At 33.8% G+C, this 9,617-nt stretch overlaps 1 long non-coding RNA gene across 1 annotated transcript; it reads left to right on the top strand.

Moving 5' to 3' along the window:
* Positions 1-4,245: 4,245 nt before the first annotated feature.
* Positions 4,246-5,087, top strand: LOC124440103. Its single transcript, XR_006946560.1, has 2 exons — positions 4,246-4,286; positions 4,867-5,087. It is a non-coding gene; the product is annotated as an uncharacterized LOC124440103 (long non-coding RNA).
* Positions 5,088-9,617: the final 4,530 nt, after the last annotated feature.

Here is a 9,617-nt window from a genome sequence, read left to right on the forward strand (position 1 = left end):
ATTGATGCATATAACAACTAAACTTTTACGCCATAACGAAAATTAATGACTCCAATTGTTGGTGTGCAAGTACGTCATAGCAGCCATGTTGGATGAATTTAAAAAGTTTTCCTTATTTACAATGCAAATGTCATCCATTGTCAACATGGCGAACATTCCATTGCTGTCTTACTCCCAGGGGAATGGTTGCACACGACCAATTTGAAGCAGGGTTGCAACAAACTTAACATCTTATTTATGGCGCCAAATATGACATTTCGTGTTGTTTATTTTATAATATATTATAAAATTTTGCTTATCGCCCCCACGATAACAAGATACAAATTCGGTTTGTATTAAAATTCGACAAGCTATATGTTTTGAAATAAAAGAACTGTTGTGTAATAATTACAATAACGGATTTATTGTTAAAATCCATATGAAGAATTCCAACATCTTATTCGTAAAATAAAAATCCCAATGGCTTTAAAAATTCAAACACCTTCGGTTCGTTGTTGAAATGAAAGATCAAAATATGTGTGGTGTGGCTATTCTTACTCCCGAGTCCTGACAATTTCGACATTTTTAAAGCAAAACTTTAGATGCAGATAAACTAAATAATGTCACAGATTTCAGTGAAAAGTAAAAATTGTGATAGAACTAAATGTTTGCCTCGAAAATCTAAGTGTACGTGGTCATCGTTTAAAGCTGAAATGGATGAAGCGCGCAAGAGTATCGAAGAGTCAAGGGAAATAGTTAAACAGCAAGCTTTGAGCATCGAGAGTCTTCACCAAAGTTCGAAAAAACTCCGAAAATACATACGAATGATGGAAAAACGTGCCACTGTAACAAAACTTGAGTTACAAATGGAAATTTTGTAGTTGTAAATCGAAAACTTTGCAATATTCATTTGAACGGACGAAAAACATTAACTTTTGCAAAAGGTCAATTAGGCCCAGTTTATACGTTGAATTTCAGTCGGATTTAATTCGTCGCATATAATGCCATGAGTTTTATTCGACGAAAACGCGACATCTAAATTGGCTTTCGTCGAACGACACATCAAACTTCGACGCTGTCGAATTTTGCGACCCGTGTCTTCCATTGAGTTCTATAGGAGTTATTTGCATAAGCGAATAATAATTTTATTGCTTCCGCTGGTTATTTTGTAGTTTAAATTGTAAATAGGAGATATGTTAATCAAGGGGAAACAAAGAGAGGGTGGGACACACTATTAACATATAAAAAAGTACTGGGAAAGTTTGTTGTTATTTACCCAAAGCAGTCCGCGTGCTAAGGTCATGGAGTCCAAGGTTCATTGCGGACGCTGCAAAAGCAAACAGGCTGTTTGCTACAGTTATTTGCATTTTGTTCACATGCACGTAGTGTGATTCACGTGCACAGGTGTTAGCCTTGACTTAGAGGTTATGCACAAACAAATCACATATCATTCAGCAGGTGGCCGTCGCCAGGTGAAGTTTATCGAAAAATCCACCCTTCTTTCTCTCCCTTTCTCTCTGTCGATTTTGCATGTACCATTTAGACTTGTTTCCGGGATGGCGTTTTTAGCACCCCACCTTTTCTATGCTATACTGAAAAACTTTATTCGTAAAGATTTTTGTTTAAATTGTGTAAAATAATTAATTTAGATTATGCTATTCTTGTTATTTCTATTTTAATAAATCGGCATGTGCTTTCACACATTGCCAATTTTTACCCAAAAGAGAGTACTCTTTAATGTCATGCGCACAGAAAACAGAGGTCATTAGCCCCAGAACCTCCTTTGGATTTCGATTTGTTATGATTATGCGGAAGCGATAAAAGACCTTATAGAACTCAATGAGTCGTTCGTATTCTTGCTAAAGCTCCCTATTTATGTTTGTAATCGCCCAAGTTGTTCGTTTGCTGAAGAAGACGAACAAGTTGATGCTAATCTTGAATGGAAATCTCGGCATTTCTTGGCAAGTAAAGTTAACTTTTGAGAAAATAACACGATATTGGGATTTCTCTGTAGTCTCCTACAGAATTGTTTCAGAAACAGCAGGAACATTTTTGTCAGGCACGTCAGCAATGAGTATTTTCAAAAAGTCGAGTTCAATATGCAATAATATCATTTTAAAATGATAGAGTTTTGTGTAGTTTTTATGTAATACGTTTATATGTTTTCTGTGCCACGATGAACAGTGATAATAGAAATGGCAAATTTTATGTCTACGTCTTTTCTGGATATATTGTATGGTAATATTGTTGGTAATCAATAGATAATTGGAATAGTTAATGCACTGTGTAATGTTTATCTTTACGAAGTGCATGGGTATGATAATCAAGCAAACTAAAATACTTTAAACGTTTTATGTATACTATTTCACTCGATTATTACACCTGCATGTTTATTTTATTTGAGAATCCACTGACAGTGTTGTGCGTTTTCAGGTTAACCAGTTTAGATGTAAGTGCAATGTAGGCAAAAATCACAGCCACAAAATAAAATATGACAACAGAATTAGTCTATATTAAAGTAAATAAATATCGAAACTATCGCTGTGTGAAATTATTTCGTATTTTTTATGGGGACTTATTTACACATATATGTGACAAACTTTGTTTCGCATTGACTGTATACATATTGTTTTCATGAAGTAAATAAGATAGAGAGAACTGAGTTACTACAAATGTTGTTATTACTTCATGACCTCGTGTTCATATTTGTCGCAAGTGAATATTCTTGCAGAAAGACTTTAAACTTAAAATTTACTAAATTTTACTCGCTAAAATTGCTCCATGTAAAATTCGTAAATGGTCTTGAACTCTTAGAAAGGATAATAGTTTTCAATTATGCAAAGAAACTCGTGACAGTTTTCTATTTGATACAGCGAGAAGATAACATCAAAAATCTACACAAGTAACACTGCAGGAGGCTGTCTGCTCAACTGATTTCATAGACTCTAAGTCTCTAAAGGCTAAAAATAGACTCAAGAAATAATTAAGAATTACAGAGAAGTATATTGCATGGACACTCGGAACTTTATTATGAAGAGATAGTTGTCATCTTTGCATATTACGTAAAGTTAGTTAATAAATATTACTGCATGATAACAGAATTAAATCAGATTGTTGACCGTTTTAATTGGCAAAGAATATTTACTGCTTGCATTTTACATTGTTTTAGCAGCCTAGTTCATAGATTTTCACTTTAGTTTACAATAATTGTGAACTTCAAATAAGTATCCTTCAGTCGTGATATTTCGAATCCATGTAAAATAGATACCATGAAGTAAAAAGATTTTTGTTCGTACATGCGTTCTCCATTAATAGTAGTGATAGTTTACCCATATATGAAGTTATGAACAAGATATTCATCTTTACTTTACAAAATTGTCACCTACCTAGCGTCTGTAATACAATATGTTAGGTTAAAAGATGGGCAAGAAGTGGTGCTTATAATAATATAGACGACATATTTTGTATTTTTAACAACGAGGATGACGCTCTGTCTTTTTTTAGTTATTTCATGTTTTTCTTGTTCAATGCAAATTATCCTAATTCGACTTAACGCTGTCTGTGTAGTTCACAATTGCATTTAATTATAAATATTCTTTTGTTGTGTAAAAAAAAAGAACTTTTACAATACACGAATGTTCATGATTGCAATCTCTTAAAAGCTTCAACAAATTACATTAAATGTCGGGTAATGATTTATCTCATCAAACATTAAGTAAAATGGTATGACTGTGGTGTTTGGTTACTCGACTACGAGTAAAGTATGTTACAGTATTTCTAAAATATAGCGTCAACAACAGCTTTTCATTTTATGATATTTGAAACACTTGCGTTTGGCGTTACTGATTGCTGAGAGGTATTCACGCAGTCACCTGACCTAATGCTGTAACCAATTTTTTTTCATTACCAACAAATACTTCATATGTTTAATAGAGAATGAACTTTATATGACATCGTAATTCTCTACAGAACCCTCCTTAAATTACTTCGAAAATAAATAAAATTGAACAAAGAAAGCCATCTTTAATTTAAAAGCAAGCAACTACGGAAATATACGTGACGTCACAACAGCGCATTAGTTTTCAGCGACTTCTGACAATAGGGAGCTGTAGCAAGAGTACGACTACGACAACGAGTACGAAGTTTGACCGTGTAAGGGAATGGCACAAGGAAGTTTGTTGTCGTTGTCGCTTCGTCAAAATTTTGCTTTAGTTGTAAACAACAGAACGAGCCTTTTTATTGTGTAAAACACCGACGTTTGCGAAGCATCTAAGGCTCCATTTGTCAATAATGATATCAACTAATCGGTAATACTGATTTTGCAAGAACACAGGACTCTTTAGAGTAAAAAATCTTCACTATTTTAAATTTTATGTACGATATATTTATACTATTTTATTGTTTGTTTACCGTTCACTTTGCGTACGAAATGCATGAAAGTTTTCAAGGTCATATTTTCCTTTTAAATGTACATATGCGCTCAAAAAAAGGTTCTAAAGTAAAGCCTGGATGCTCGAAAATAGTACTGTAAACTAATTTTTAACAAAATGAAAAAATATACTTACTTTCTTTGCTTAAAAAGACATCGTACTCGCGACTACGAATTTTTTACAAAACATCGTACTCAGATTGATCACGGCTACGTGTTTTTGTTGTCGCAACGATGTTTTCGCGTCAAAAGGACGTAGTTCGTGTTCGTAGTCGTACTCGTACTCTTTGCTAAAGCTCTCTAATACGTCCTCGTCGACGTCGCGTTGTGTTTTCTAAAGCTGTCTATTATTGATTTCAAAGAAACATAGAACGAATATTTCGTAAAATAGTTCAGTTATAACAAGCAAATGACACAAATGAAAAGATAATATTTCTTTATTCACTAACCGTTTATAGGTTGGACGCGTCGTACAAGAGCATAGTCGATCCGGATGCCAAATGATCTTTGTTACAATATGAATAATCAAGTCTTAATTGCTTGCTGGATGTGACGCATATAAATGTTGAATACGGTTAAATTTTGTTTATAATGGACAAAACAGTGTGCAAGTATGGCCATTTAAATGTATTTGTACGTTCAATTTTAGTTGATTCAAAAACATGTTTTACTCAACACATTTTTTAAATTTGATTTTTTATTGGATGCGGTATTTCATAATTCATACGATATTTATATCAAAGAAATTCATATGTGCATAAGCTCAAGACAGAAAACCACAAGTTTAGCATTTATGTATGTTAAATGAATGTTGTTTGTTACAGTCTGAACAAAAGTTTTTACATTAATTTATGACCACATGCACAGTCTGTGTGGAAAGCAAATTCTTTATCAAAGTAGCTTTCATTTTGCTTCGCTTATGCATAGCTTTGTCTATGTAACCAAATACACCACCAAAATGCTGTCATATCCATTATTTTTATCAGAAGAAGAAGAAGCAAATCAAGCTATAAATGGATTGTCAGGCTTGAGTTGATTTCTAAATGCCACAACGAAAGATATGTTTGTTCAGCAATTTCCTGCCCCATACAAAATCCACATCGCAGTCTGTCTTTTGTTGTTGACAAAGAGACAGTTTGATTAGAGAGACAGTGTTTATGGATATCTATTTTTAAGTCGATCGATTCGACGTGCTAATTCATTTTCAAAGCATCAGAAAACAAACACAACAATTTGTTCAAGAAATGTGCATTTTAATAACCTGAGTCCAAACCAATACAAGACGATTTTGAAATAAATTGGTTATCACTTTTGCAATTTTATTAATTGCTAAGTCTAATCATGTCATTGCATTCCTCTGCATTTCTTTGTAATTGATTTCTTTGGCAAAGAAAGGATTTGAATTATTGGCTTGCCTTTTCTACTTTTAGTTTTGATCAAATTACGCTGTCAAAAATCATTTTTCAAAAAATTCGTTATCTCATATTATTGCCAGACAATGGCGCCTTATCGAAAGTTAAACGGTGTCGGCAGCGCCAGAAAGATGAGAGAAGCCACGAATCATGTATTCTTTTATTGTTATGTGCCTCGATCTTCAGCAGCTCCTGTGGCTTCCTTTAGCAAACTTTGTGGCCTGTATACTTCCTGCATTAGGAAGGTGCAAGCATATAAAATAAAATGATCTACTCCCAAGCAGCACAAAGTCGACTGAAGAAGCTTCACTCACATAGCATTGTTGTTCTTGGATTTTTCATAAGCTCATTCATTTTTCTTGCAGTCTACACGAACAGGTATGATGTATTAGCTAAATGAAGCAAATAATAGTTTTCATGATCTAAAATCTCACCCTATACACGAGTGTTCGATAATTTGAGGGTTTTGTCCGATAAAATACGACTATTGCATCGTCTAATCGCTTTGCATTTTAGGAATATAACTACCAAAACATCACTTATACACTATGCCCAATAATTTAGTTTAGCCAAATTTATACATCTATTTTTGTCAGCGTTCATTGAGGGCAAAAACTTTACAGTTCGTATCTTGGATGGTAGATAATTGCAATGACATAAAACACTGCAAATACGCCAAATCAACAAAGTTGACAAGCGTTCATCTCTTTTTATTTCTGATGATGATGCAAATCCTTTCGTTAATCATTGCGAAATAAATCTCTTCATACTCAAAGCTTATCTCTGTGAGTGGCTATGCAAAATATTTGCCTTGAAATCTTAGAAATACTAAACAAATGCAATTTTTTTCTATTTTCTTTCTAGCTGAGTGTATAACTGTGCATGCGTAAGGGATACTAATTTGTACTTTGTGGTCTTTATAAAATGTAAATATTTAGTCATCGACAACCACAGAAATACTTCATTGTATTAACTATATTGCCTCAAAAGCTCAAACTACATGTTTTTCAATAAGATATTTTTATTTAGACATCACACCACATTATCGTTTTTGTTAATATTTACGTCCGTAGTCTAAGATATATTAGTAAAATGCAACGGCTGGGGCCCTTTGTCAATCATTCATTGGTGCCCGCCTTGCTTCACCAGAAATAGGTTGAATACGTGATCGTATTTATCAATTTATATTTCCGACTTGCGACTTCTTTATACATGGAGCAATGTTCACTTAGAATTTCATAATAGAAGAGTCTATGTTAATTTGTCACGTACGCCTCCCTTAGCTACTGAAATTGCGAAGTCATACAATAATGGTATTTAAGCTGCCAATACGTTCTGAGCTCATAATTTGATTTCCCATAAATTTTTGATTGTTAAATAATATTTAATTGTGATTTTGTCAGGAGTCGCTCGCCTCCCCCACTAACCCCCATCACTTGACAATCTGACACCTCATTTATTGTTTCATGAATGATAATATACATGAAAAAATTTCCCAATTCTGATTGGTTAAGAGCAGTGCAGTTTTTCTTAAATACCAGTGCAAAAATTTGAAACACCTGTGCAAAAAGCGAAACGCCAGTGCAAAAAAGCGAAACACCAGTGCTGATTTCACTTCAAAGCTGCTTTTCATTGGTTAGTCAAACAAAGAAATAATCTAAGAGCCAATCAAATTAAAACGTTTCAAAGGCGGGAAAGTTAAATTATTGTAAACAAAGCAATTACAACGGCTGGCGTACGTTTTAAGAGGATTTTCTTTAGCAAACGAGTTTACAGTTCACCGTTTGCAAAGTGTTTCTGGATGAAAATAGCAATACTGCTAAAAGTAGATACCTTGTCCAAGAGCTGAGTGTGCGGAAACTATGGTGTTGTGAAAAGTAATATCCGACGGAATTGAAAAATACGAGCCGGTCGATCGGATGATTAAACTCGCCGGCTGAAATGAACGCACGGTGAAGTTAAAAGTCAACAGAATTTAGAAATTTTTTCATGTATATTATTAAAATGTAATAGCATGGTTTCTCGTGCAATTTGGGAAACATGCACTCGCGAGTTTTTCAAAGACTTCATGATAGGCTTTGAAAAACTCACTCGTGCATGTTTTTTCCAAATTGCCCTCGAAACTATCCTATTACATATACATACCATTGAGTTCTACTAAATTACCTGGAGGGAAAAGGGTCTGGACACGGGTATCAAAAATATGGATGCCACAATTAAATTTTTGGTGAAAAACTTCCACTTGAAAAATTATTTTTATTATTCACTCCCCCAGTGTGGCTGAGCTAAAATTGAGTACTAGACAACTGAGTATTGTTTGTAAACTGTAAAAGACAAATGTTTTGGTGGGTTGGTTAGCGTTAGGTCAACTTCTTTTTATTTCGAAACGTGGCTGTGAAGTATTTGTTCTGTTTATCGAATCAGTGCAAAATTGCGGAATTGATGGACGCGTATTCATACGACAAAAATGTAATGACTCTTCAGTTTTGATGATTTTTGACTTGGTTTGCCGAATCCCGATTGCTCCTTATATGAAAGTCGTGTTGTCTACTTTCTTGTTCAGCCATCTACATTCTAGGCTCAACTTTTTTATTTTTGCTGAGAATTGTTGCACCTAAATAATAACTAGCTGGATATTTTCCCATTATATTATTATGCAGTTTTTACTATACCTGAAGTGAAGGTATTGGTGATATGTTTATAAGTCTTGTGTTATATAAATTGTTGACAAATCAAAAAATTGAAAATAAAGAATTTATTACACGATTCATTGAGTTTTCGTTTTGTATTTTTACTTTGATACAGGACTACACATTTTACTTATTTAATAACCTCAACACAAATTTTGTTGTTTTGATCGTCATGTTAATTTGTTATCAAATAAAACGAGCTTCTGCTACTTTTTAGCCTGCCAAAGAAAGTTTTGAAATAAAGAAGAGTGGTGGTGAAAACATTGACAAAACACCAAATAGAAACCATCGACTATAATCATCAACTGTAATGATAAAAGATAAATTAAAATGAGAAAAATATTAAAGAAAATGAAGCAAAAAAAGCGATTGCAAAAAGCGAAAAAGTAACTGTAAAAAAAGCGACGGCACTGAATAGTAAAAGCAATAAGTACATTCATAAAATTATATTCTTTCTTTCCTACCGGTGCATTGAAAACTTTTTATATGCAGTACTATTTTGGCACCCAGGTACCGCAATATTTTGGCATTTTAGAAAGAAAGTTTCGAAATATACGACTTGCTGTTACGACGCAATAAATATATGAAATTTAAAAATATTCCGGGGGAGTGCAAAACTTTTCATTGAATGAGGCCACGTCATTTCCCCAAAATTTGCCATACTTCGTATTACGGCATCCATGTTTTGATACCCGGCCGCGCGTTAATAAAATATAGTAATTTGGATGTGGATTTCTCATCCAAGTAATTATATACAGGTCAGTGATACATACTAGAATATCAAGTAACGAAGTTGACGGTAGACATTAGGGATCACTTGTTTTCTTATGATTTCTTCAAAGAACTCGAAGATCGCGATGAATCAAATCACACAATGAATGTTATAAATACACATTTTATAGATTTTGCATTCGATGATCATTTAAATCTTTTTTTCAGAATTTCTTGATAAAATATGAAACTTTTTCTGATGCTTGTGTTTCTCGTGGTATTGCATGATGTGGCGGGATTTTTGGCGTAGACGTAGACGACGAAGGCCTCCACCTCCCAGAAATTGTGTCCCAGGTCAATGGTCCAGCTGGAGTTCTTGTAATCATCAATGTGGTA

The sequence above is a fragment of the Xenia sp. Carnegie-2017 genome, unplaced genomic scaffold (assembly GCF_021976095.1).
Source record: "Xenia sp. Carnegie-2017 unplaced genomic scaffold, XeniaSp_v1 HiC_scaffold_2, whole genome shotgun sequence".
NCBI lineage: Eukaryota > Metazoa > Cnidaria > Anthozoa > Malacalcyonacea > Xeniidae > Xenia > Xenia sp. Carnegie-2017.